General features: G+C 39.7%; 1 long non-coding RNA gene across 1 annotated transcript in view; it reads right to left on the bottom strand.

Moving 5' to 3' along the window:
* Positions 1-2,009: 2,009 nt before the first annotated feature.
* Positions 2,010-7,812, bottom strand: part of LOC122812835 — a 10,232-nt gene continuing 4,429 nt past the window's right edge. The window contains exon 3 of the long non-coding RNA XR_006366586.1: positions 2,010-2,501. This is a non-coding gene — a long non-coding RNA (uncharacterized LOC122812835). The remainder of the gene's footprint in view (positions 2,502-7,812) is intronic.

Below are 7,812 nucleotides of genomic sequence, written 5' to 3'. Positions count from 1 at the left end.
ACAAAGCTAAAAAATGGGAAATCCCCATATTAGGGGCCCTTTGTACCCTAATGACAAAGTTATGGAATCCCTGTGCTTTTGCACTAGTGGTGGTATAGGTTTCCCTGTTAATAGTTATTTAATTTAAATCAACTAGGAAAATGGTATTAGGTTTAATAATGAGTGATCCCAATTCCTGTAGATTGTCACTGTTGTTTCCTTTTGTCATAGAGGGAGATCTATAGATAGCTAATACATGGTATGGGACCTTTATGATGGTTATTTGAACATGAAAAAGCTCTAGTGCAGCATGCTGCTTTACCAACCTTGTTGACTCTCTTCTGAATGAAGACTGAGATACCTCCACATGTTTTTCCCTTTTCTGCAGTAGCTGGTCTAAACACGAGGAAACCATTATAGCCCTGCACAACTGAAATGCTCTCTGCAGTTTTAAACCATGTTTCTGTCACCACACAGACATTTAAATCCTCCACAGTGAAGAGGGCATATAGGGAGTGGACCTTCTTGTTAGTGGGGGACTGGAGTGTTCAGTATACCATATCACTATTTTATTTATCTCAACAAAAATGATAAATTCTTTGCAAGTTAAGATGATGGGTACTGCAAAGCCACCTGTTTAACTGGAAATCATAAATCACAGGTTATCACAAGGAAATAAAAAAGTGGAGTCCATACAAATACAGCACATCCAAACACATGTATGCTACTGACTCTAGTGGAATAATGTGTCTATAGCTACAGTTGTCCAAATAGCTTTAGTTGTGCGAGAGATACCCTTGCAGGCCACTATTGATGATTCAGTATAACTGCTCTCAGGGTAATATGGTAAAAATCTGGCATAAGGAATTTCAGTTTCCCCCTTTTTCTGTGATCCTTAGGTATGTTCTGTCATGTTTTATCATTTTCCTCCACATAAGGTAGGGTTCTAAACATACCCTCAGTGCATAATGTGTTGCTACTTTCAGACTCCACTGACCTATACTGCTTTCTCTCATCTTTGATTGTCCATGTGCTTTGATCTTCTCCTTTACGTAGAAATCTGCACATTTTCCGCTGTAATTCATCCTCCTTTCTTCTTTCAAATTATATTTTAGTTCTACTAATGTATATGTATATATGTATATGTATGTATATATATATATATATATATATATATATATATATATATATATATATATATGTATATGTGTATGTATGTATATATACATATATATGTGTGGGTGTATGTGTGTGTGTGTGTGTGTGTGTATATATATATATATATATATATATATATATATATATATATATATATATATACATGGGAACACTTCACATAATCGAATTACTGAAATCTCGAATGTCATATGGTCGAGACCATATGATCGAGATTTCAGTAAATCGAAGATGTGTAGTGTGTAAAAATAAGAGTTTACTTACCTTAATACATTGCCTGCACACAGAGGCAAGGATTCTTGTACGCTCTGTGTGTACGTAATGTTTTTTTTTTTTTGCGGTGTTGACAGGAAATGAGAAATCTCCCATTTTGCGCTTCCACATACAGCGCAAGACGGGAGATTTCCCATTTCCCCACTGTAGCGCAATCTTGGAGTTGGTATATTTAAGTAGGGGGGTGCAGGGGGCCCCCCTGCAAAAGCAAAGTTTGTCTTTTTTTTTTTTTTTTTGGTTTCGCTTCAGAAGTTCGAGTTTACGAAACTCGATCTTTTGCTTATGGTTATTTGCAGTTCGAGATTTTGTAAATTCGAGCTTCTGAAGTGAATCCATATATATACATACACACACACACACACACACACACACACACACACACACACACACACACACACACACACACACACACACACATATACAGATGTATATATCTAACTAAAATTAACCGCACTCAAAAAAAATTGAAAGAAGAGAAGAAATTTTAACTAAGAAATGAACTTTGTGACAATAAAAGCATTCAAAAAATAATAAATCACACCAGCAACTCTTGTAGAACTTAGCACTTTCGTCTTATTTATTATCAAGACTTCTTCAGAAAGACATGTTTCATATATACATACACACACAGACACATATATTCATTATCTGTGCAATAGTTTGTGAACTGGAAAAAAAGGTTAATCAGTAATGTAGTACACCTTACACAGATAAAAAAATTAAGCCCAATCAAAATTCCTCAGTTTTCCTGTGGACTTCTGTTTGTTTTTTAAATAAAAACACTGAACTGGATTAATGTTAGGCCAACACATAAACATGTGCTTACTTTCGTAGGGCAAGAAAGAATAAAACTAATTTGAAATGGCATAAAGCACATGTAATAGACATACCTAAACATGTTGGAGGTGTTGTCCATGCACCATTTAGGCATTGCACATATGCATTTCCTTGCAGTTTGTACTTTGTAAAACACTGGTATTTAATAATTAATCCATCTTTATATGGTGGTTGAATAATTCCGCCAATGTCTCCATTATTAATTCGGGGTGGCTCGCCACATTCTTGACCTTCAGCTGAAAAGACAGCATGGGATACATTACTGATAACATATTAGTATTATTTTTTTTATTTTGTGTCATTAAATTCTATTTCTTTGAAATAGTTCAGCTTTGTTAGTGGCACTTACATTATTTATATTACCAATGATTTATACATACCTCAGAACTTCTTTATTCCGGAATCAGTTAAGAACCAAAAATAAAGGTCTACTACAAGTGCTCATTTGCTAGTAGCTTGAAACATACTTGCTCACTGTCACTTGTTCAAAAAGGCAGCTATCCTAAATCCCATTGGCCCAATCCAACTTAATTATTCAGCCTTCCTTCCACCTTAACCTACTAGACCGTATAGTACTACTAGAACCTAAATTCTAATCCTACACTTCCACCTGGTCACTAACCCTAATTGTAAATCTCTCCTCCCATTTCTTGAAACCTAAAGTCCTCAGTCCCTGCCTAACTCTAAAACTCTAAATCTACACTCCCTAATTGCACCATAACCTTAAAACTACACCCTTCCAAGAAACCATAAAGCCTTCAATTTCTCCCTAAACCTAAAACTCCACTCCCCAGCTGAGCTCTAAACCCTACCCCCCACTCCCTAGGCATAAATTCCCTTATTGATATGACACAGATAATGAATACATAGTATTCAGTAAAACAGAACTAAGCTCCACTCCCACCCCAACCCATTTCCTTCCTGCAGCTGCAACTCTTGCCTTACTCAGGCAAGGTGTAACAACTTGACTCTCTCTCTCTTTGCAAGACATACATCCCTTGCCCAAGTTCATTATTTGAGTGTTACAAAATGTTCAGTTCCCTTACTGAGAAATATAGGGCGGGATTCATGAAACCTCTGTATAAGAGTTAATATGTCTTACAAGGAGGCTGCAGTCTAACGGTATGACATCAGCATGCCATGCATATTCATGAGGGCATGCTGAATCATACCCTAGGCTAACACGGTCCATGTAGGAAAGTAGGGGGCATGTCCGAATGTCAAGTTCTGCAAAGGGACACGCCCCCAGAAGAGTCAGAGTCCTGAAAGTAAACACCCATGAGCGAGTCCGCGGAAATGTCAAGGAACACAACACCACATATGCCTTCACAGACTATAAACCCAACTGTAATGTAAAACGTAAAAATAGCAGTTTAATTTTTTTTTATAATTTCCAAAATGTTTGCCTGTAGTTGCGCTCGTTTGTGTGGGTATGCCCTCCACTCAGCCACAGTTAGCAGACATTGAAAAGCATATAAGATCTAAATATGCAAATTAAGCCAAGTAGCAATAGCGTAGCGGTAGAGACGTTGGCCAAAGAGGAGGTAGTCACGGTTCGAACTCCCACAACATCATTTTCCATTTTTATTTAAATAAGCATAAAACAATCCCCTGACAAAGATATATATATATATATATATATATATATATATATATATATATATATATATATATATATATATATATATATATATAAAACTATAATTTAAGTAAAATGTAATGAAATGGGCTATGTATTTGAAGAAATCCGACATAATAAAATATAAAAAAAGGATTATAATTGCCCATAGCTTAGCAAGGCTTTAGCAAGCTGAATATGGGTGCCCGTAGGTGAGAAGCGCTTTAACAAGCTTAATATGAGTGCCCATAGGTGAGCAGTGCTTTAACAATTTTAATATGAGTGCCCGCAGGTGAGCAATGGTTTAACAGGTTTAATATGAGTGCCCGAAGTTAAGCAGCACCTTAACACACTTAAAAATGAGTGCCCGTAGTTCAGCAGCACTTCACCCAGCATAATATGAGTGCTCTTAGCTAAATAACGCATTACCCAGCGTAAGCTGTTTGTGCGAAGCTGTGCAGCGTGCCAACCAGCTTACCGTCGGGCAACATTGGGCAAGCTGTATCAAAGCCGCCTTTACACAGACATACCTCCTAGCCTGTCTAGACAGTAGTAAAATAAAAAAGCAATGCCCAGGGTCAAACCTGAGATACTGTGCATCATAGTCAAAGTACTGAACCACTAAGCCATGACAGTTATACTGAAAAATGCAGTATTATCATATATATAGGAATGAATGGAAATAGAAGCATGACAAAGCAGGTTTTTTTAAGCTGATAAATATCCAAAATGGCCAATCACAGATAAGAGCGGGAAAACCGGCATATATAAGCCCCATAGGCGGGAATACACAGCATAACTGATTGTGGTACCCATTTGCAGTCAGGATGGCAGGTGCAGGAGAGGGAAGTCGCTTTACAGCACAAAGGTGGGGTGTTGAGGAGTCAAAATATATGGTTTGGCTCCTAGTCCATGATCATGAAGCACAACTCATGCAAGGCCAGGTTCACTGGGATGCGTACAAGGCAGAGGCGTGGAACCGGTTGGCACATGATCTCACCAGTGCCTTAGGCATTCCAAGGACTGGTGAACAGGTCCATCACCACCATGCGGACCTGAAGCGATGGAAGGAGGACCAACTGAACTGTTGGATCCAGGAGGCCTGCCAAATGCCCAACACCCCACTACTGAGTAAGTATCCATGTAATTAAGTATGTAAGAAATGCTATCCTAGCCTATAGTATGGAGATGTATGTTCCAATATTACTTCCTTTATATTACAGCTGCAGGTGTTCATTCCGCGAATCAGCGAGCCTATGTTGATAGGCTGCTGAGGTTGTGCCACCAGGCAGGTTAGTAATTATTTAGCTGGTATTGTCATAGAATATAAGTGAGACAGATTGTAAAAGAGTTCAGTGTTGTAACCCACTAATAAAGGTCAAATAAGCCTAGATGAAAGATTCTGCTAGTATTGTAAGATTAGATAAGTGATGCAGCCTGGAAAAGAGTGTAATGCAATCCAGTAATAAAGATTAAACAAGTCTCAAATAGAGTTTCCACCTGTACTGTAATATCAGATAACTGCTGCAGCCAGAAAATGAGTGGTAATCAATCAACAAAGGATAGACAAGTGTCAAATACATCCTTGTAAATTCTGCCATATGAAATAAGTGAGTCAGCTGGAAAGGGTTGTTGTAAACCAGTAATAAATGTTAATAAAGCCTAGAATTAAGTGCCATTCTGAAATGTAAATATAAAATAATTGAGAGAGTGTGAGAAAGACAGTTTGAAGCTACCAAGAAAGCTGTAATAAGTCTGGAATAAAGGTATACTGCAGTCACTACATAATGAAATGAATGAGACAGCCACAACCAAAATAAATAAAATACAGAACATGGACTGTGTCCGTCCCACAAATTGGATATGTTGCTGTACCCTTGCATTATGGAAATAGTATGGTTGTATGAAATGCTGAACATCCACAGTTGTCTAGACCCATATAAATCAAATGTAGCAGGATGCTGTACCTAAACACAGCCAGATATGAACATATATGAATAAAAATGGATATTAATGTAGCAGTAACATCCCCATCACCAACATTCCTAAGGTTACATACAGGAAACTGTACTAATACATTTAGGGGGTATATCTCTGCATCTAATAGGAATGTACAGTATATGTATAGGTAGTTTTAGTTGTTAATGTAAAATTTCTCCACCTTATCCTATTTTCACAAATGATGCCATTCCACACCAAACCGGGTATATGTATTCACAATTAATTCCCATGGTCATTTGTCCTGTTGGTTCATACATATCTGCATGTACGTTGATGTATGTGCCCCGTTCACATATCCAAACCTGATGGCCTGTTGCCACCAATCAACCCTGCATGCTGTTGGAATGTGCACTGTTGTTCTCAATATGCATGTGTTATGCTTGCTGCTCAATGTTCGGAATTCATGAGTGTTTGGTTGATGGGAATACTGATGCATGTTGTTACAACTAATTTTGAATGGTGTTGTTTGTTACTAACCCAAAATGCCATAAAATACTGCCAAACATAGGACAACAGGGAAGGCGGGTTCCAGTGGACCCACCTCTCCCACCTAAGCTGATGAGTGCACCTGACACCAGTGCCCAGGCCGGGACCTCCTCCTCCAGTGGCCCTGTGCCACCTTCGGGTGGAAGCACTGCAGGGGATGGGGCTCATCCCCCCTCTGCAAGCATGGCCAGAGGAGAGCCTCCACTCACCCTCCATAGGGTCCTGTCTGTGGTGCGTAGTGAGATCAGGCATTCTGTGACTGATCCCCTACGCCAGCTTGAGGCGAGGGTGGTGCAACTCATGGGTGTGTCTGCCCGTCCTATCCAGCCCCCAGCACAGCCCCGGCCTGGGCTGTGAAGGCGCAGTGGTAACTGCCTATGGGTGGGGATTTCAGTTCCACTGTTGCCATCAGTGGGCTCATGGGCTTGCGATATACAAACATCCGTCCCCGTCATTTGTGTTTACCCCCCACTTGTGTCATACTCCTCCCCTGTATGAGTCTTGTTTGTCTTGTCTGTTAACCTCCCCAACCTACCTCCCCAAATATACCTACTTCCTGTACCTCACATTCCACTCTCACCTGAAAAAAAAAAAAAAAGGGCACTCTGTTCCCACAAAAAAATTACACCCCATACATAGCTGCCCAATTCGTACACATGTCCACTGGACATGTAAATTGATAATTCTAATTGGCAGTACAACATATTTTGTTGTCCTCACCCCTCTCTCAGGGGTGGAAGGTTTCAAATTTCACACATATGCACAGCTCTTGCTGATAAAGAAATGGGCAGCTATGGGCCTTCCCTACATCCTTTCTGCACATCCTGAGCTTGTTTTCCTACTGTCCTACCCTCTTTGTGCCCCCTTTTTCACCACTTTCCTATCTCCCCATTTTCTTTTCTTTAAAAGAAATTAGCGCGGGTGTTAGCGGGAGTAAGCACTTTTAAGCAGTAGTCAGCGGGTATGCGCTTGTCTGCTCATCAGCAAAATAAAATACCCCTGTCAGTCTCGAATCCCGGACCTTGGAAACACTAGTCTGAATGAATTACCCCTGAGCCACGGCAGATCTACATGAAATTGGTGCTGAAAGAAATATATCATGAAATACAAGGAGTGAATGTAAAGGGAATATAGGAAGGCCATTACACAAAGCTTGTTCCCTGAATCCTTACTGGCAATTCTTGTGGAATTGCATTACATTAGTGTGATAAGAGAAACAGCCATGCTAGGAGGTAATAATGTTACAGTAGCACCTTACAAACCCCACACAGTATCAGAGCAGGATAAACACCGCCATATTTGAATAGGTATGAGGCCAGACTTCCCAACTGTGACTGATTTACAGGGATGTCCCTGATTTGCAAAAAATGTTACCTGTGCCCCACTGACTCCCTGTGAAATGTACTAACAGTAGGCAGAAAGGTGGGGTATCCCACGTAATG

The sequence above is a fragment of the Protopterus annectens genome, chromosome 10.part0 (assembly GCF_019279795.1).
Source record: "Protopterus annectens isolate FY-2018-M chromosome 10.part0, PAN1.0, whole genome shotgun sequence".
Taxonomy (NCBI): Eukaryota; Metazoa; Chordata; order Ceratodontiformes; family Protopteridae; genus Protopterus; species Protopterus annectens.
The sequence above is the reverse complement of the archived record's forward strand: the minus strand, read 5'-3'. Positions and strand labels throughout refer to the sequence as shown.